This window comes from Chiroxiphia lanceolata, chromosome 8, assembly GCF_009829145.1.
Source record: "Chiroxiphia lanceolata isolate bChiLan1 chromosome 8, bChiLan1.pri, whole genome shotgun sequence".
NCBI lineage: Eukaryota > Metazoa > Chordata > Aves > Passeriformes > Pipridae > Chiroxiphia > Chiroxiphia lanceolata.
Window position 1 is genome coordinate 25,262,822 of NC_045644.1, and position 20,540 is coordinate 25,283,361.

Here is a 20,540-nt window from a genome sequence, read left to right on the forward strand (position 1 = left end):
AATCATCTTCATTTAGATACCAGAGAATTACATGTATTCATTTGTGTATTGATATCTTTGTGGTTTTAAAAAAAAAAGATTAAAAATTTTGGAAACTGTGCAGGTAGCCTTGATGGAGAATAGGTGACTTTTTAGTCAATATTTGTTTTTATTATGTAATTTATTTCATGCCAGTTAACAGCTGTATTCACAATCTAAGGTAGCATGGGCTAACAGGTGGCTTAAGTCAAGTCAGAGCTTCAGTTTTGCTTAGTTCCCTTTGCTTGGTGAGGGAAAGTAAGGAGAGGGGGAGTAGCTGTTTGAACAGTGAATGAGAGACTGTTCTTAATGACAAAGCTGGGCTACTGTCAGTGACAAAGCATCAGCTTTCCCCTGTTGGGTACCTCCCACGTTATCCTTCTCTTTCCCCCAGCAGCTCATCATCCTGCCACAGCTCAAGAGTACAACCTCTTCAGCTACTGCAGCTGCTGAAGTTGTGAGCATGGAGTTAGAGGAAGGAAGCAGCCTATCAGGCAAGCAGCCTTCTCATTAATGTAGTAGAAATTGTCTTTATTGTGGGACATCATCTCAGCCAGCAGATAAGGAAAGCTCAAGCTTGAATGGTAGATTTTTTGGACTGCCTTTTATGTAGAGTGCTCCTTGACTGCATCCCATGTGTATTTCTAGGATGAAGGTTTAATTAATTTAAACCAGGATATTCCTTTACCAATTTTCTTAGTTTTTTCCCCCCATATCTCCATATTTTGCATACCAAGCAGGATTAAAGTGTCAAACTGTATCTGAAACACTCATCATGATAACAGAAGGATCAAAGTGGGGACACAGCCATTTTATACATAGAACTTGTCTAAATGGATAACAAGTTACAGTAGAACATGTCATAATATCACCTAAGTGGGCAGATTTAGTTATGATTAGATCGTGTTACTGGAAGTCTTGAGTTTCAACTGGGGCTTCACTAAAGATTTGTCTCTCCCTTCTTCACAGCCATCCATCTGGATTTCCATTTTCAGTTACTTTAGGTGCTTCAGAGGGATACCAGGTGGCTGTTACAGACATCATGCAATCTCTTGTTTACGTGAGGGCTTTGAAATCTTTGTTTGGAAGCATCTCAAATATCAATATTTGAGATTGTATAAAAACAATAATTTGAAAAGAGAAAACAGTCATTTGCTAGCCACTAGAGAGAGTTCTTTGAGGAGCATTTCCCCTGCTTCATTCCTTATATTGTCTTTCTTTTCCTGGGGCGGCTGTTAGGGGACAGTTAAGAGCAAGTGGTACAATCTGTCTTTCATACTCACATTGCAGAGAGCAAGAGCATGAGGCATCCTGTGGACTCTAAGAAACAATGCAAGTCTCCTGTCATAAGTGGCAAACAACTGTCCAAAGTGCACATAAATGCAGGGTGTGTGCAGTTTGAAGTCTTACCACTGTCAGTAGATAACTTTCTCATTCAAAAGGCTAATCGCACGTTCTTGTTTGAGAAGCTGAAGTGGAGTATCTCCAGAAAGCACTGCTTTCTGACCTTTAAAGCTGTTACCTCCAGGGCAGAGTGAAGCAGGATATGTGCCTCACTACTGACTGTGACATTTCTGTCCTAAAAATAGATCACTACAATCCCTTTCTGGTTCAGACCGGCACCCTCTATGGATGTATGATACTCACTCAGATCTCAATTTTTACAGGTTTTTAGTAGCTGGATATGCCAGATGGAATGCTAAAGCCTCCAAACTGGGAAAACGGGGTGAAAAAAGAGGAAGGAAAGTACTTCACTGTGTTTTCATTTGCTGTAGTACAGAAAATGTTTCCCGTGGAAACCTACAGTGTAATCTGAGTGTGCTGAGATCAGAGATGATTAATCCACTTAGTGGATCCTTCAGCAATGGAAAGTGGCTGCATAAATCTGTGTAAACCAGGGGATCTTTTCTATCTCCTTGATTTTCAAAGTTAAGAGTTGTAATGTCTTACAAACATATGGGTGTATTCTGAAGCATAATGAAACCTTTGTGTGTCTTTTACGCTCTAGGTGAACTGTTGATTATATTTTTATTTTTGTGCATGCTTTGTCTCATATGTGGAAATCAAGCATTTTTATGAATGCTTTTGATTTCATGCTAATTTTGATGACTGTAAAAGGCACTGATTGTGAATTTACAGTGGACTGGTTGAAAAATGGTAAGGAAAATAAAAGATTACATATTGCATTTTATTTTCCAACCAACACTGTCAGTCATTCAAGACCATGCAAACAAATGTACCAATCCTGTTCATTCTGACCTTCATGTAGTTGAGTTGCTCATTTGATATCAGTATTAAATGGTAACATATGGAAGTTACTGATCATGAATATACTGAGAATTAATCTTTACAACAGAAAAAACTCTTTCAGTGGGACATTCAGCTTGGGCAAGCTGACATGGTTAGATGGAGTTCAAGTTCCCTCTTACTACATCTGTTTGACTACCTACATCTTATTCAAATCACAGACTAAATCAGTTAAGGTCTAGGTAAGTCTTTCAGTGTTTTCAAGAAGACCACATTAGCTTTTGATTGATGTTGGGGGAGACTTATTTCCCTTCAGTGCCCTGGGAAGGGACTGTGACACCATTTCAACTGCAGCGCAAAGAGCTGTGTCAGATCCACTTTGAACTGGTAAGAGGACACAGTGGAAGCAGAAACTGTAACAGTATAGTTCCTTGGGGAAGATGCAAATGGTATAGGGGAATAGTCATTCCTATAGCTCAAGTAGGTAAACACAAGTGCTTGTGTTATCCACCAGTCACCTGCAGGGAGGACACTTTTAAGTGAAGATCTGTTCAAGTTAACCGTGGGACCAAACTTTTGTGTTTGCTTGTCATCTTGGAGAACAATTTTCTCTTCTTTTGGGGATGGAGAGAAGGGACAAGAAATGGCTGTGTTACAGAGAAGATAGGCTCATCCCTTCAAACCCACCTACTGCTTCTACCCTACTGATCTTTTAGTATTACAAGGAAGTCATTGTAAGTCTGTAACTTTTGAGCTGAAGAAATGCATTCTTCACATTAATAAGCAATTTCCCACAACAAATAGCAATGGGAACTTTTGGGTTCTTCCATTGGAAAGAATGATACTAATTGTTTTGCCGTAATAAAGTGGCTAATAGGAGATCCTTCCCCACATCCCCCTTTTTTTCAGGTCAGTGTGGCACATTCCAATTTTTGTTTGCTTCAAAGCACAGGAGGAATCCCTCTTGGAGGGGGAGGGTTGTTTTATCATGCTCAAGCATACAAGCAGTAAGCCTTTTGCTTTCTTCATATACCCAGTTTCAGAGTAGTTGGGAGGATTCTGAATTTCCCCCCACATGCTCAAAAAATGCAGCATTCTTTGTTTTTCCATTACAAACGAACTGAAACCCATAATCTCTGTACTGAGCAGAAGTGATTAAAATAGTGTGGAACAGATGGTTTAAAAGCTGCCAAAAATTGAATCTTTTGCTATTTTGTTTCTTGAAACAACTACATTAGTTCCTGAGTCAGATTTGAGTGGGCCCTCATAACTCATCTGAGATGAGAGAGCATGCTTGTTTCTCTGTCTTTGGCCGCTCACTAATAGCAATTATTAATTTAACTTTTTTTTAATAAAAAAATATGTGCTGTGAACTAAGTTTTCCATGGAGATTTAACAATATTTTTTCCTTGGAAATTTTGCTACTTGTGTTAAGGTTTGTTCCATGGAGAGGAAGACCATGTTCCAGTTCTAGTACTTGTGGAATAAAGACACTGCAGCGCTTTGAAGTGGTGTGTGTATTTGATGCTCAGGGTGTGCAGGTTTGGTGATCTTTACACATTCATTTGTACATGGAAATTTCCAGACAATCTTGTGATCCAGAAAACTCTCATGAAACTGTCAGGTGTGCTTTCCCTGCTGTTCCAGAGGAACAGATCATTGAAGGCTTAAGACCAGGGGAACTGAAAACACTACAGAGTCTTATCCTCCCCAGTGCATGTTGTGAAATGCATCTTCCTCTTTTGGGCTGCCTTTTTTTTTTTTTTCTGTAAAGCCAAAATCTGTAGCTTAAATCAAAGGAAGATTTTTACTGTCGAGCCAAAGCATGTCAGCTGTATGAGTGAATGTGAGATGGCAGAACACACCATACTGGCCTTTTCCAGGTCTTTCACTTCTGCCATGGAGCTGCTCTGGCAGTGTTATAGGTTTAAAATTATGACAAGTTCTTTTGATATTCCTAAGAACCAACAGTTTACTAGTGCTACTTACAATGATTTTTACATAGCACAGATTTTTACATAGCAGTTCTCTGCTCTCAGAGAAGTTTGGCATCCCCTTGAAGAAGATTTTGAGAGGTTGATTTTGTGGACTTAGAGAAATACTTATTGGTCACATAATTTTTGTGAAAACTTGGGATTTTCCTCTTGTTATTTAAACTGTGCATGAGCTGAGCCATTACCATTTCGTTGTCTTGATCCTAGTTAAATTTAAAGTTTTCCATCAATAATCTTCCTAGAAAAATAGCATTTATTTTTACATATTGGATAATGCAAAAAATCCTGACTTTCACATTCTAGTTGAGATAGAATGCTACCCTATGTACAGTACAGTAATAAATGATTTCTAAAGAGGGTAGCAAAACCAAGCTGAACTTGTATTTTTATTTAAACATGTTCTTAGATTTGTTGAGGCTTGCAGCTTTAAATTAGAATTTCAGAAATTTAGTAACTCTCTGATTTCTGTAGATGATGCTCTGTTTCCCCAAAGCAGTTTTGAAAAATGCAAGTCTTGCTGAATGACTGCTGAAACTGAATCTCATGGCCACATCCACTCACATTCATGGGAACTGATCTGTTTGGCTACCTCGTTTTCTGCCACTGTATCATCTACCCAAGTAGTAAAACCTTAGCTGAATGTTCTTTGTCATCTAGGCTCTTCTGTGAAGTAAAGAACCTGGCTTCTAAATGATGTAATTAGAAATCAGGAGGCATCCAGTTGCTCAGGTCTGAGGGGTACCACTAGGAATGCTGTTGCAAGTTGGAGACTTGGATTCTGGAGGGACTGTCCCTTGGCTCTTCTCAGTGAAAAGACTTTTGCTGTTGTATACACTGCAGGTGTATTTACTAAACCTGAGTTATTGCCAGTACACCTGAGACCTGCTAAAACCGAGAAATGTTTCACTTCCTAAATATTTACTCTGTTTGTTTCATTTCTCTAAGGGATTAAAGGCTTGATACTCAGTTGGAGTTTATTCCATGGTTTTTTTCCCTTTAGGGAATGCAGTATCTCTTGTTGGTCAAACCTTGGTTACTCAGTGAATGGACTTTATATCTCCTAAAGCAGCAATTATTTTCTAAGGCAGAGGCAGGCAAGTTAGAGGAGAGGAAGGATTTTGAAAGTTCTCTATTGAAACCTCTGGTCTTGTTTATTTTTTAAATTATCCTAAATACATATACTAGGAAGTGACATAATTGCATAGACTTTTAATTTCCTCAAGGCTCTGTGTGGTCTTCATCCAGCTTCTCAGATGTTGGCTACAGATGTTTAAAATCGCTTCCTCCCAATTAAACATCTGCTCTGAAGTGACAAAGTGGAAGACCACATGCATCTAAAAGGCCAATGTATGCACAAACAGTTTTTGTTAGTAGATATGACAGAAACATTTCCCTTGCCTCGGCTTTTAATGCACAGGCAGTGAGAAATTGCTCTGTTTATTGAACTCCATGGGGGAGACTTGAGTGCTGGTTTTAAGTATGCATTTAAAAATGTGCCGCATCTTCTTTGTAAGTCTTTTAGACATTTCTTGTTCAAGGATGTCACTTGCTCTACTGTCTAAGGGTTATTTGCTGCCCACTTGGGGTCTTTTTAGATAAAAAGCAGTGATGTGAGCTGATATGGTGACTTTGCTATTTAGTTGGAGGAATATGGAAAAAACCCTCTATTTTATTGTCTTTTTAAAACTTGCTGCAATATGGCTGTTGTACCAAATGATTAACGTAGCCAGTCTCATCCTTTGAACACTCAATGCCTAGTGCTCTTTGCCTGGAATGGCAGCTGGGTAGATGCAAGAGCAAAAATGACTGTGAATAAATGATAATAACAGTACTACATCTGGGTGAGGAATGGAGAAAACAGTAGATTTTTATTTTTTTAATCGATCGACAGAGGTGGAATATTGAATATTGATGACATTAGGTAGAGGTAACAAAAGATTAAAAGAAATGACTTTATGAAGATGTCAGAGAAAAATATTGGGTTTATGTCATGGGGTAGAAACCAAGAAAAAGCAACGAGTAGCAAAAAAAACTTTGCTGATGGAAATTCATCAGTTTAAGTTAAAATTACAGTATGTATGGGGGCAGTTTGTTGTGTGTATGTTGTTGTGGTGTAGCATTGTGTAGTGTGTGATTTCTTTTGTTACATCTTAGTCTTCAGAGGTGCAAACGGCTGGTGGAAGGATAATGTACTTTGCTGCATCAGTGCTGCTTAGTAGCTATTTTAAGTATTTTTAGTGTGTGGGGGGGAAAGAATTCCAAATAACAGGTAAGGGATAACGTTTCAGGGATGTAGCCTACTGATTAAGCATTAGATGGTAAATGTAAAGTGAAACATTTTCAAAACATGTAACATTTGTCAAAGCGGAATCCTTAAGCATGAAATTCTCTGAATTCAAGATGACAAATTCAGCAATGTAGGAGTGTGAGCTGAACTGTGACCGGTGTACTCATTGTGTATATGCTGCTGAACAGCTATTGATGGTAACAAGATAACCCAGGCCTTATCACAACTCAAACCATAGCAAAAGGCCACTTAACCAAGTGAACAAATTCTGAAATTCAGCTGTTATAGTCACATCCTTGATTATAATGATACGTCTTTTTAAAAGGAAGAAATACATCACTCCTGGCCTTCTTAGATGTATAATATTACCTTTTTAAACAAGTTATTGAAAACCTTAGTTTTGCCTCAGTCTGTTTATTAGATAGCTAAGTATATGTTACACCAACTACTGGCTGTAGTCAAAGTACTCTCTGTCCTAAGAAGACATCATCTGCCACAGTCACCAAGGAAGAAAGTGCAGAACTTTTCAAAGGATCTAATCCATTGTTTTCCAGGTGCCCTGATGCAGTATTGTTTGGTTGTATTATTGATATTACTCGCTGGTGCTCTGAAAGACCTCACATGAGATCAAGGCCATTTGTGCCAAGAAACTCTGCATACAGTCTGAGTGTCCTTTCTTTGAATAACTTTATACTGAGATAGACAGGAAAGAGAGCATAGGAAGGCAAGGGCTGGAGAAGAAGAGATGGGGGGAACTAAGCTAACCCTGTCAGAGAACTGGGAACTGCTGTCTTGTTCCTTCATCACACCATTGTTTTTCTGCTACTGCCATTTTTGAGAGAGAAGATAAAGAATTTATGGAGTTTACAGTCATGAGGCTTCCTCCTGGATTTGACATCATATACTTAAAAGTGATGAGCCTCCTGTGGAAATAGACAGTGTTAACTCAGTTACAAGAGCTTTTGGACTAATTGCAATTTACCACAGTGAGGTCTTGTCTGAAAGCAGTCAGAAACCCAGTTTAACCAAACATGTAATGATCATGTTTTTATGAGACTGGTTCAGGGCAATGCAGTGACCAAAGGGAGCCAGTCTTGCCACAGGGGACTGAAGGTTCTGTATCAGTACCTGACACTGTGCCCCTCAGAGCACAGTGACCTCCTCACCTCCTGCCTGTGGGAAATACCAACAGCCTCGTCGCTCATTTATTCCCTAGGTGAGGATAGGAGGCAAGTAGTGGATTTGCTGTTAAGCACTAGTAAAACTGATTCCATTAATGTGTTGAATTCTTCCCAAACAAGGCTCAAGTGGTGACCCAGTGACTTCTTTCCTTTTTCTCTTCTCTGTTTACTGTCTTTGTAAGTAGAACCAGTTGTATTGAGGGTTAGGTACTGCTTTTATTTCATAAGCTGCTGGGCAAAAGTTCCTTCTTTCCTGTGTCTCTTTTTTTTTTCATTTACAAACGCAGAATAGAAAGTGTGCCAGGATGCTTGGGAGAATTTCATCTAATTTGGAGGAATCCCCAGTGTGACTGCCTCCCCAAAGAACATCTCAGTCTTGAAAGCTCTTCTTTCCCCATGCTGCTGCCTCCCAGAAGGCAGCTACAGTGATGGCTGCTCCCTTTAAGTTGCTCCTTCCAAGGGCACCCCTTGCTGCTCTGGGAGTTAATGCAAGAGTTAAAAGAGTGTATGGATTTTCCTTCAGATTTGTAGTCCATGTTTGAGCTTACTTACTATCTTGCAGTTGATTGACAGTCATTTTCAGTCATGTTAACCACAGTACATGTTGCTTTCCCACAGCTTTTTTTCTTACCTTTGCATTCCTCTGCTTGCAGGATGACTACCCTGAAAGAGCATTGTTGCTTAAATATCAGCTCTTTAATCTGATGTAATTATTTAGAGAATGTTTTCATGGTTTTGACGAAATAAGATATCTCAGTCAATACTTTGTCTGAAAGCAATATAAATATTTTATCAGAATCATGTAAATTATGTTACACATTTTAGTAGGTTTAGGGTTATTACTTGCTTTCCTGTGGCGTTCTGCAGGGATTCATGCCTTTTTTTTTTGTTGCTGAATGCCCATAAATCATTCTTGCTGTTACATGAGGCAATGTCAAAGTCTTAAGAATTTAGTTTTATTTTTAAAGTTAAAAGTTAACAAATAGTACTGATCATTTCTATTATGATGATATTCTAATCCTCCTTGGGTCTCTGGGCAATAGTGTAACTCCAGTGATTAGTCATAAGAATATTAATTACATTGAACCCATACATCTTCAGTCTAGTTAATCTCTCCCTGTAGCACTGGTGATACTTAGGACAAAACAAAATGTTGATTTGATCAATGGTTTGTTTTTCTTTTTTCTCATCATAAATTGACAGGATTTGCATGCTTATTCCCAGAGTATAGAAACTACTTGCATGGGCTTGCTTCTTTTGCTTTTAAGTAACTCCAGATTTAAAGATGTGTATTTTTTCCCTGATTGCTCTGTTACTTTATTTTGGTAAATATATTCAGTAGCATAAATTAAGATACAACAGAAGAAAACAAACCAAGAATGTGTATGTATGTATAGTTCTTTTTCTTCCTGAGGCCAACAGAGTGAGTCCAGGTCAACAGGCGTGCAATGGGTTAGAAGTGTTATCCTTTGTGATGTTCCCTGGAAGACAATAAAAAAATTGAAGCAAGAGTAACCACCTACACCCATCCTTCCTACATCTTTTCTAGAGGAATCTTGTAGAGGAATTACTACCAAAAATTAAATTAATCCTGGTTGTTTTCATGGAGAACCCAAGAAAAAGTCTGTTTTCCTCATGTGGAAAAATAAAACTGTGCTGTAGACTTGAAAGAGTTTGCTTATAGTGTACCAGGAGATGCTTTGCAGTCAGTGGCATGTGACTAGGAGCACAGAAGGGATATACTGAGAGTTCTTGATAAACTAGGATTATCTCTCTCCCATCTGCCCCTTTCCACCAGTGTAAAAAAAAGTGAGGAACTGATTTTGTCTTTCCCTTCATCTTTCTCCCCCTTAGTACCAGACTCATGAGAAGATTTCCAAGAGCGTTAGAAGGCATATAAGTCTACTCAGCTTGCTGAAGTAGCCATTTCTCTCTACTTAAAGATGAAGCTGTTGAGGAGTGGTATTGAAGGGTATTCATTAACTTCTTTGTTCTGGTTTCGTAAAGCTGGCTTCCATTTCCCCCTCTCTGATTTTGATATAGGAGTTTATGGCAGACCCCTCTCATTCTGATCTGATCGAAGTGAGGAGACTTAGTTCACTAAACTTCGCTCTGTCAGCAGAGATAAGAGCTACCATTAAATCCCAGAAAGATATGGGAGGTGAGAGTGCAGATAAGTACTAGAATATAAACCCTAATTTTGTCGGGGCTATAAATATTAAAATTATAGCCTTCACCCAGAAGAAAGTCCTCAAAGAGGTAATGGCGATTCAAAGCAAGAGAAAGGCAATTTGGAGAGGACATCCATCCTATACATGAGAAAACAGAAATGGATTTGATGAGATCTAAGGCACTGTAGGAGTTCTGTCATTCTTTCTGGAAAGTACCTGGCTCCTGAAGGTTTGTTATTTCTAATCCCTTACCACAGAAATTATCTTCAGGCATAAGGCAGAATCTTTTTTACCATTTATATAGATTTCTGCAACTACGTCTACTATTGCCTCTCCCGAAGTAAAAAGAAATGTAAATTTTGTAACTTTATTTCTTTTAACTTTGGTAAAAGCAACTTACTTTGAATCTACTAATTTTTCTTTGCAGGTATGAAAGTATATTACATCTCCTATAAGGAAACTTTCAATGTGAGTCATTTTAAAGGCTGCACAGTGTTTTCCAGGCAGCAGTCCTCCAGGCCAAGACAAGTGGCCTACAGAGTAACACTAATGTGTGTCGAGCTTCACTTAAATAATCTGCCAGCACTTTTCAATTCCAAATGTTGATTATAAAGGTGCAGTAGTTAGTAAATAGTTTGGAGAGTTGACAGTGACTGTTTGGCCAAAAGTTAAGAGCTGTGGTAATGACCTGTGGTTTCTTAGTTCTTGGATGCTCAGCTGAAAATATGTTAAAGATGCTTAACTTCTACCAGCAGGAGGTTTAGCATTTTTAGAAAATCAGACCCAATTATGCTTTCTGAAGTTGAAGTATCCAAAATTTCCATTTGAGTGTCTTCTCCAGATTGTAATCTCTCGTTAAAGTCAGTCTCACTACACCTGAACTTTCACTTCATTTTATGCCTTTAGAGGAGATACTTCAGTGTGTATTCTCTAAGTACTTTAAGTAATTAAAAGTAATTAAGTGATTAAAAATACAGTTGTCTAGTTAAGCTTCCAAAGAATATGTTCAGCTCTAAGGTTTACTTAACAGTGGATTTAAATATGAAACAAAAAGTAAAACCCCATTTACAGCCTAAGGGAACATGCAAAAGTTTCCTGGTTTTACTTTGAAAGCCTCATTAAAAATAGTTGGCTGTCAAACTTCCCATTCTAAAGCTTCTGCCTTGAACTATTTAATTCTCAACATTCAGTCTTTTGACTGTGGACAATCAGCCCACCAAGGAATTAGTGGACAGAGAGACTAATCTGATGCATATTGATTAAAAACAGGATAGTTCCTGTCACTCACAGTGCAAGGATTCTTGACTTGATCAAGCTGTTTCAAAGCATCTCTTGGGACAAGATTCTGCTCTGGTGCCTGTACATCATTAAAGAACAACTTTTGTGGAAGTTCTCCATGTGATGTTGCAGGAGAGAAGTAAAAAATAGAGATAAATACTGATGAATACTTTCCAGGTTATGGAAATGTATATTTTCATAGCTATACTATTACCACATATTCTGTCAGAATGTAAATTATTTAACAGAGGGATGCAGTTATTAGAAAGTCTGGAAATGTGAACATTGCAAGGTGTAGACTTGCTGTTAGTCACAAAGTAGACTAGATCTGTGCTAGAAATCCTCTATTAAAATAGGATGTGTTTATATGCATGCCAGAAACCCTCTTTTAGCGATGCCACATAAACCATCAATTGTAAATTTAATTTCAGCGAGGGCCCAATAAAGGCAATATGAGACATAGCTTCTTGCCAGTATGAACTGTGTCTGTGCTTGGCAGGAGCTGCCTGTATAGCTCTCTTTTGTGGTTGTACTACTGAATATTTTTCAGGTCTAGAAGACTTTCAGCATCCTTTCAGCACCATAGAATGCTTTAAACAGAAATATACGGAATTAAGATAGTCAAAAGAAGAATAAAAAATGTGAGTGTAGTTTTTTGGTAGGGATGTGCCAGATATTTATTGGTGGTCTCAAATTGCAGGATTCTTTTGTGCGGTGTGGCAATAATATGTTTTGGTAACTTCATGCTCTACTGTTCTCAGCTTCTTTAACCCACAAGCTATGATGCTTTAAAGTGAATCACAGTTTAAGAAGGATTAAAAGCTCTTCATGAATCCCTCTATATATAGATATATGGTTATCTATAGTGCATGCCCTTGTATTTTGTTCTCAGCTATTGTACTTTCATGATTTTATTTGAGCAGATGCAGTTATGCTATCTATATAATAAGGAAGGTGCTTCTTAAATCTAAGTAATAGGTAGTGAAGGGTTAAAAATCTAAGGTCCTATTAATGTAGAGAAGTGCTGACACAAGTTCTTCAGTCTTTTTCCTGACAGAACACCCATCTTTAATTTGCTCCTCTCTTTCCCCATATAACATTGTACATCTGTCCTTGAAAACAGCTCTTGCAGCATGAGCATAGCCACTGGAGTCAATTTAGCAAAGGTTGCTGTCTGTGTCCTAGCAATGCAGGCAGACAGCCTGGAGCTATGACTTATAATCAGCTGAACAGGTATATGAATAATTACTGAAGATAGGAACCTGTGTTAATTGCTGGTTTTAATCTTGTTCTAATAAATTGTAACAGAATCACCCCCCTCCTCTCAGCAACAACATCTCAAAATGAGTATTTTTTCTCAGATTGCAAGTAATCTAGTAGGTTTGGGAACTTCTTTAGTTTTAAGAAGATCTTTGCTAATATTTAAGCATACCAATACTCTCTGAGAGTCCTTTATATCCACTTTAAAGCTTTGAGGCCTTGAAGTATTTGGAGTTGACTGAGACGAGTTTGCCGGTTTCTGAAAGCAAAAACTGATATTAAGCTGTTTTTTCTCTTAAAATGATTGTCTACCAAAAGGTTTCTTTAATGAATCTGAGCAAAACCACTTTCCTTTCAGATAATTTCCTTTTTTCTGCAATCACTGTATGTTTGATTATCAAAACAGACAAAACTGTAAAGAATCCCTCTAGTTCTATCCTGTTGTTCCTAATGCAGTAATCTTCCACAGTGAGTGGGAAAAATTAAGGGATGCTCTTAGAAATTGGTTAGAGTATGGGGAGGGAAGAATGACAGTGACTGCATTTGGTCTTCATCAAGAGCATTTTGCCTTATTAGGCTACTTTGCAAGCTAAACTGCAATTTATCTCACAGTCCGCTAAAAATAACTCTGTATGGCTTTCTGGCAGATTGATATAAAAAGTGTATGATGATGGTACATGGGTTTGTTTAAATACAAAGCTAGAAGCATGAGCTGGCCTCCAAATGATGAATGCCTTTGTATTCCAGAATGGAAGCTTTCCAAGACAGTGATGCATAGCCACCAATTTGTAACTTTTCTTTTAATTTGTAACATTGGACTTTTATCTATTTGATTATTTATATAACCTCTCATATGTTTGATATGGTATCATTTAACATCTGTATGCACTTTCAGTGGTCTTCTACACTCCACAATTGACTTGGAGAAAGCGACATTCAGCGTTGTTTTCATAGATTTATTTTTTTATTAAAATAATACATTGCATCTCAACTTTCTCATTTGAATGTTCTCACAGCTCACTCACAGCACAGAAAAAGGGCTCTATCATGAACTTTCCTGTGTATGGAATGTATACCATGGGTAATGAAGGACATGTATTCTCTTTAAATCTTTCATGTTTCATTTATGTCCCACTCAGGATGTTTGTATCACATATTCCTTCTCACAGCTGATACCTTCCATATTTTAGTGGATTGCTTTTAAAAGGTAATAATAAAAAGAATATAAGCAAATAGCCTAGGTTTCCTCTCAAACCCATTTTTAGATTAGAGGCAGCTCACTAGAACGGGACCAAGAGGAGTCCCCATGCAGAGGGGAGGACGACTCAAATTGAGCCAGAAACCCAGAGCAGCCCTGCTCACAGCACCTGCTCACAGCACCACTTGGATGGGGCTGGGAGAAGTGTCAACTGGATATGAAGGCATGCATAACCTAGAAGGAAAACACAAAGGAAAACAGTCACTGAGATTGACTATTTTCATGGAGGGCTTATTCTTTTGAGATCTTAATGAGGAATATTCATACAGTTTATATTTCTGGAAAATATTGTGAACAGTCAAAACAGCTCAGACCGGGTTTACAATGCCAGGAGCAGTCCAGAAGCCCTAGCACAGCTTCTGCTTTCCAAGCTTCAGTTTCATTTACTCTTTTGCATCGTATTAGCCCTACACAGCCTCACAAGCTGCTGTTCTGATACTTTTCTGTCTTCTTTCAGTGAGAGACCTGATTAGGTTGCCATCTTCAGAGCTGACTGCTTATCCCCTTGAACAGTTAATCAGAGAGAAAGCTTAGCTGTAATTAACCAATTGCTTGCCAGAGGTGGGGCTTCAGCTACAAATGGCCATATGCTCAATAAAAGCAAATATTTTTACTGAGAATATATTCTTAAGTGTCTCAAAAAGCAGCAGAATATGTTTTATTAAAGTGCATACTAAAACTTCCTTAGAGAGAGAGGTAGTAGTCCTCATTGCATTTGAAAGTCTGCTTCATGTGTAACAAAGTTTTTAGTCCTTTACAGAACATATGAATGCTGGAAGATTGGTTTGAAATCTAAAGAACAGTTCATCAGATCCTCCCAAAGTAGTAGAAGGCTAAAAATGTCTAAACTACATAAAGAATTGGGCAGTTTGCAAGATGTGGTATAAAAATATTTAATCAAAAGTTAGTGAAAAATATGGATGTTTTAGAAATCCACTTGATCATGCCGAAAGATTGAAAATAGTATAGAAAGGTCTTCAGTTAATTTTGATTGCTTTCTGATTTGCTAGAAGAGGTGTCATGAGCTCTAGCCCAGGTGACAAAAGAGGCAACTGAAAGTGCCATTTGTGCCATACTCCAGTTTACCAAGGAGTTTGAATAGAAGTGTCTAAAAGTTGGAAAAACAATAAAGCTCCTATGTCATGAAAAGCAGATTTTAAAACATTCATTAGTATTTGTAGCAAAACAGATACAGTCAAATAAGGGCAGAGCATAACAGGTGGGGTATGTTGCATCTGTCTTTGGAATTGCTGATGGACAAATCTATCAGGGTGTTGAGGTGTGAGGGGGCAGCTGCAGTAGCTCTGCTGCAGGGGAAATAGTGCTGGAAATATTTTATTTCTGTAAAGTCTCTCTTCTGACTGTCATCCTACATTATGTGGATGTGATTTTTCCTTAGTGTACTTTGTTCTTTATTTCTGCATGCTCTGGTTACTTTTGCTTATCAGTTTTCTGTAGAAGTATAGCTGTGAAGAGAACCAAAGATATAAACACAGTGAATGTGCCTTCGCTATGTATTTCTAGGTGGGTTTTTTCCCCCATATTTGATTGTAATCTTATAGATCATCTTGTTTTTCTGCACGTGGTAAAGACATTTAATCAAAAGAAGGAATGAAGGAAATAGATATTAGAAAATTGAACATGTATCTTATTAGATGGCTTTAAGGTAGATCTCCTTTTCCAAATACTATGGCAATTGACAGAGGTGTTTTTCATTGCAGTGCCCAAAGGCCTGTCCTGAGCTTCTGCACAGGCTTGAAGGAACAATTTTTTGTAATGGGGTAACAAGAACATGAGCATTTCCATGGTCTTTAAAGTTAAATAGGGTATAAGTCTCTTTCAGAAGGCTCTGAGTGTTTTGGTCCAATTGCTGTATGCATTCAAAACAGCATTTGGTGTTTCCAGATGTGTAGTTCAGATCAGAGGGTCCATCAAAACATTTAGGCATAAGCAAACAGTCGTTATGGGCAGCAGGAGAAAAGGAAATGCAGTGTTGTTACATTTTGTAATTTTCCCACCTTTATTTTATAAAGCCTGACACAGAAGGGGACCAAAGGGTATGTACTTTAGTAATAGAATTCTTTGCAATGTAGTAATCTTTGACTTAAATAAGATAGGACTAAACCACATGAAAGGTTCTTTTTTACTTTGCTTTTAAACACTGAGTTTTTCTTTCACACCTCTTTCTGGATGGAGTTGATTTGATTCGTGGAAAATGGGTTATGCATGAAACACATTTAATGCAGAGTCAAAGGATTTTAATTTTCATTTTTCCAAGTAAGTGGTTGGTTTCTGACTGGGATGCAGCCCTTGGATTTATAACAGCTTCAACTGACTCAACCTACTGTGAAACGCTAGGAAAAATCGACAAGGCCACTGATCCATGTATTCTGTGTATTTCAACTATGTAATTGTAAGGCTTCTAAGGAGTTTTTTGAATCCTTTGAATCAATAGTAAAATACATACCTATCCAGGGAACTAATTCTTGGGCAAACAACCTGCTCTAAACAAATGTTGTAAGGAACTACCCTGCTGTGTTCAGCAGTGCAGCAAAACTCCGATGAATAAAGATTGGTCCCCAAGATAAACCTTTAAATCTTTGGCCATAGAAAATTTGCATTGCTAAAGGATTATATCATGACTCAGTGGGCAATAACTGGTATTACAGCTATTTGAAGAGAATTTCTTTACCCATTTATATTTTCTTTCTCTAAACAACTTGTCTGCTCTTTTCTCTGCACACTTCTCACAATGAAATTACAGCAGAACATGGTGATGTACCCCCTTGTACAGCCTACTTGATACTGAAGCATCCAAATAGGTGATTTGATCTCCACTCCTCTTCAGCCTCTCCTTCTTTTCATGTTGGTGGTATGCATTTTTATTATGGGTGTTGATCTATTTGATTCATTTTTTTGCAGTATCACCAAAGAGGGGCAAGGTGGGAGAGAAGCAATAATTACACCCAAAGGCTATCTCACTTGAACTGGTTGGAGATAAGCATCGTGCTGTTTATGTTGAGCAGTCAAAGGCACCTGAACATATGAATCTGTTCACATCATTATCTGTTCACCATAAAAAATTGGTGTTCCATGTGTGTGCAGGTCTGTTGCATCATCACTACTTAAAGACAGACTTCTGACTTTTTAAAAATACACTCCAGGAAGAAGTGTCTTGGCATGGAGAGCAAAGAGCAGTACCATAGGAATGTGGTTTGTTTCTATGCTAAGCGGTGACTGACAGGATCGAGATTCGGGAAGTTTCTCATCAGTAATATTGTTTTGCATTGACAGTGTATGTTAGACAAACGTTACCTCCTGTTTTGAGGTAAACAGGAGTTCTCTGAAATTCTTTCAACTCTTCTCCTTACTCAGCTAGAGGCGGTCCAAATAAGCATCTCCTTTTTCCTCCCTGTAAAACTCAGTGATGTCCCACCCTGTCTCCCCTCCACTGGGGGTTGAGTGTCCCGATGGCCCCGGGAGTGCGGCTGCTCAGGATGTGAGTGGCCAGGAATGCCACCAGACAGGGGGATCCCTGGGGCCTCAACAGAGCCACACAGAGCACAGCCAAAGAGTCTGCTCTCCCACTCCTGCACAAAAAAGGTACCTCCCAGTACGGACCTGCTTTTCCCAGTAGTACATGTCTTCAGTGAGTCTTGTTAATAGTTATCACTGCCTGAGATAACCTTCCTTGTGATGTAATTTGACATACTGCTGTCAGAGGGGCTTAAACATAGTAATCTTTAAAAATGATTGGGAATTTGCCCTAGAGAAAAAACTGTTATGATTAATTTCTACAAATGATAAACCACTCCTTCTTCAAAATACTGCATGCTATGAAGTGTGATTTAATCCATTTAACTACAGAGCCTGATGCTTCTGACAACTGTGACTCAAATGTCATCACAGAAAGTGATATTTCAAGTGGCAGGGTGGGATTAGAAACCTGCTGAAGATTTGTCAAAGGAGAAGTAAGTACATAATTTTTAGATAAGTGATTTGTCTAATCTAAACCACTTCCTCTGAAAAGACAGGCAGCTTAAAAGAGAAACTTACACTGTTACACTAGAAACAGCAATTTAATTGCAGAGAGGTACTACTTATGATTGTAGTTAGAAAAACTATTACCCCAGGATACTGGGGTATATGTTTTTTATACAGAAACAACAAAATTACTTTTTACGCCTCAGAAATAATTTCATTGAGAAATTAATTTCATTAATTTGTATGAGGAAGGAGCCAGTCTTGATATCTGGGACCTCATGACTGCCTGATATGTTCTTGTTGCTGCTTTGTGGTTTTTTTTCAAAATATGAAATAATACCATGATAGCTTATGAACAGTGTGAAAATTCTGTAAATGCAGTAAAACCTGAAACAAGCACAGAAATGTTCATTCTGTGTCTATCTAGAGTTCACGTAGCAATATAATCAATTATACATTTCATTCACATCCACCAAGTCTAAACTCAGTGCAGTTACATTAGTAGGGAATTTGGTCCTTATTTTGGATTATCGACATACTTATAATTGCTTTGACAGTCCTCTAAAACCTGTGCTTCCTCTTATCTATTCTGCCAGGCTAGCTGTATAATTTACACCTCCGTAAAGTTTCTGTCCACTCTGAAAGGCAATGAAGAAACTGTATGAGGTTCTGTACTTTTCTTTTGTGTGACTGAATCTCAAGTCTGATCAACTGCAATGGAAACTAAATTTTGTGTAGGAGTTTGTTCCAGCAGCCCCGTGGGTCCACCTGGATCTCTGAGGACCCAGCTGAAGGCTCTCCTGTGCTGTCCGGACTGTCTGCTACGGGCGCTGGCCCAGCGCTGAGTCCTGAACCACCTGAAGCAGCCATATTGTTTAGTGCTCCTTCGGTCACGCTTGTGCAGCTCTGAGATTGCACGAAATATTGTGGAGGGTTTGATTTGCAGTTCTGCTTGGTCTGTTGGCTGTGGAGAGAAAGCAAAGCCTGTCTGACAGGCTGACCTTGAGATCCTGCGCCAGGAGTGGAAGTTAGGTGAAAGCACGCATACCTCTTACCTGTTTGTAGTGGATTCCCTGAGGGAAAAAGCCCGAACATGAAATCTGACAATGCTTTTTTGTGGAATCATTTTTCAGAGAAGAGCTGTTCTTTGATATCTGTGATAGTTTGCTGCTCCAACCTGTCATGTTGCCGACTCTCTCTGCTAAGGTGATTGCGAAGCACAGTTAAGCGACTGTAAGCATGGCAAGGGAAGCTGAGGCCATTTTTTCACTGAAAGGAATTTTGCTGGAGAGCCATTATTTTTTCAAGTCCTCCTTTTTTGTTGTTTGTGTTTTGTTTGGTTTTCGCTGGAGCCTGCCGGCTGCCCTCCCTGCGAGAGTGCTGGGTGCGCCTTTAAGAGGTGGAGGTGCCTTTGTGCAGGTTGTGCGGGGAAGGAAGTGGCTCTGCACCGCGGAGGCTGGCAGGAAAAGGCTGGTGCTCGGCTGGCCACAACTTAAACTGCCAGTTTTCCCTCTGAGAGGGAGCAAAGAATTGTCACATTAGCTTCCTGATTTTTTTGGTGGTTTGTTTGTTTTTTTTTTTTTCCTTTGACACTATCAGCTGAAACGCTGACCACTACAGGCTGCGTTGTGGCACAGCTGGACATGTGAAAGTTGTTTAAAACTCTTTCATGGGCAGCGCTGAACTGGCAGTGGCGTGGGAACGGGTGATGCGCTGGGAGCAGTGGGCGGCCGGCAGAGGTGAAGACCTGAACTCCTAAAGACACCCCGAGCAAACAGCCCGAGCGAGGCTGTCCCGCAGGTGACAGCTGTTCCAGCTGGCACCCCCCGCCCTCCTGCCTCAGTTTCCCCCGGGCAGGGAAGGACGCGCTGTGGCCCCGCCGGGCGGGAGCGCTGCGCCCGCCGCTGGGCACCCTCGGCACCGCCGCTGGGCACCCTCGCCACCGCCGGGACCGCAGCCGGCACCGCCATCGGCACCGCCATCGGCACCGCCGCCCCTCCGGGCCCGGCCCGGCCCGGCCCGGCCCGACCCGGCCCGCAGGTACCTCCTGCCCCGGGCGGGGCGGCGGCCGGTCCGTAAGGAAACTCCCGGACCGCAGGGGCCGCCCGCCCCGGGCGCTGCTTCGCCGCCGAGGCTGCCCTGGACGCTAATTAGCATGACTAGTTTGATGGATTTAGTCAACAGCATTCAGCAAACAGGGTAGGGGGGAAACAAGGGTGTAAGATTTCCCAAATATCAAGACTTTTCAGCCCCGGCGCCCTTAATGGTTTGTTACGCGGGCTCGAACAAGTGTTGCTTCCAATTAATTGATCGAGGGGATTTATTTTAGTATTTTGGCTGGGTGCCAGAGACAGAGGCTTTGTCCTAGCGTTTTAAGCACCACCCCTCCTTGCAAGTTTGAAATGTGAGCTGCCTGGGTGGTTTTTTTTTTTCCTCCTCTCTCTTTCTCTCTCTTCCTTCTGGCAAAGTGGCTGTGGCTGTATGTGTGTGTGTGTGTGTGTGTGCGTGCACGAGTATGAGAGGAGGGAGAGGTGTAATGGGAAAGCAAGACATGGATCACTAGAGACAGAAAAGAGAACCATCAATATCAATAACATGCAGCTGAGGTGAGATTTTTCTGAGTGTTTGATTTTCTTAAAACCCTTTCAGAAGATTTAAAGCAGCCTTCTGCCATGCTGTATGCTGAAGACGTACTTCTGAGCAATGTCATAGGGATGCTTACATGTCTGTCGCCGTTTTAGGTCTGTTCGCGTACGTGTGAAGTTTTAAAGCTTAACCTGATTCTCTTTATTGTCTCTAGAGGGTTGTAGCTTGAGCACAAATAGCCTGTTGGCAAGTACGGCATGAGCCCATTAGCAAGAC

General features: G+C 39.8%; 1 protein-coding gene across 5 annotated transcripts in view; it reads left to right on the forward strand.

Annotated features, from left to right (window-relative positions):
- The window catches only part of ZMIZ1 (zinc finger MIZ-type containing 1), a 348,375-nt gene that overhangs the window by 236,267 nt on the left and 91,568 nt on the right, over positions 1-20,540 (forward strand). Inside the window, exon 1 of one of the 5 annotated variants that reach the window (XM_032695350.1) lies at positions 20,169-20,284. The exons of the other annotated variants lie outside the window; for them this stretch is intronic. The gene's annotated coding sequence lies outside the window, so the exon portion shown is untranslated. Of the gene's footprint in view, positions 1-20,168; positions 20,285-20,540 lie in introns of those variants that run through there. 5 annotated transcript variants of the gene reach the window in all.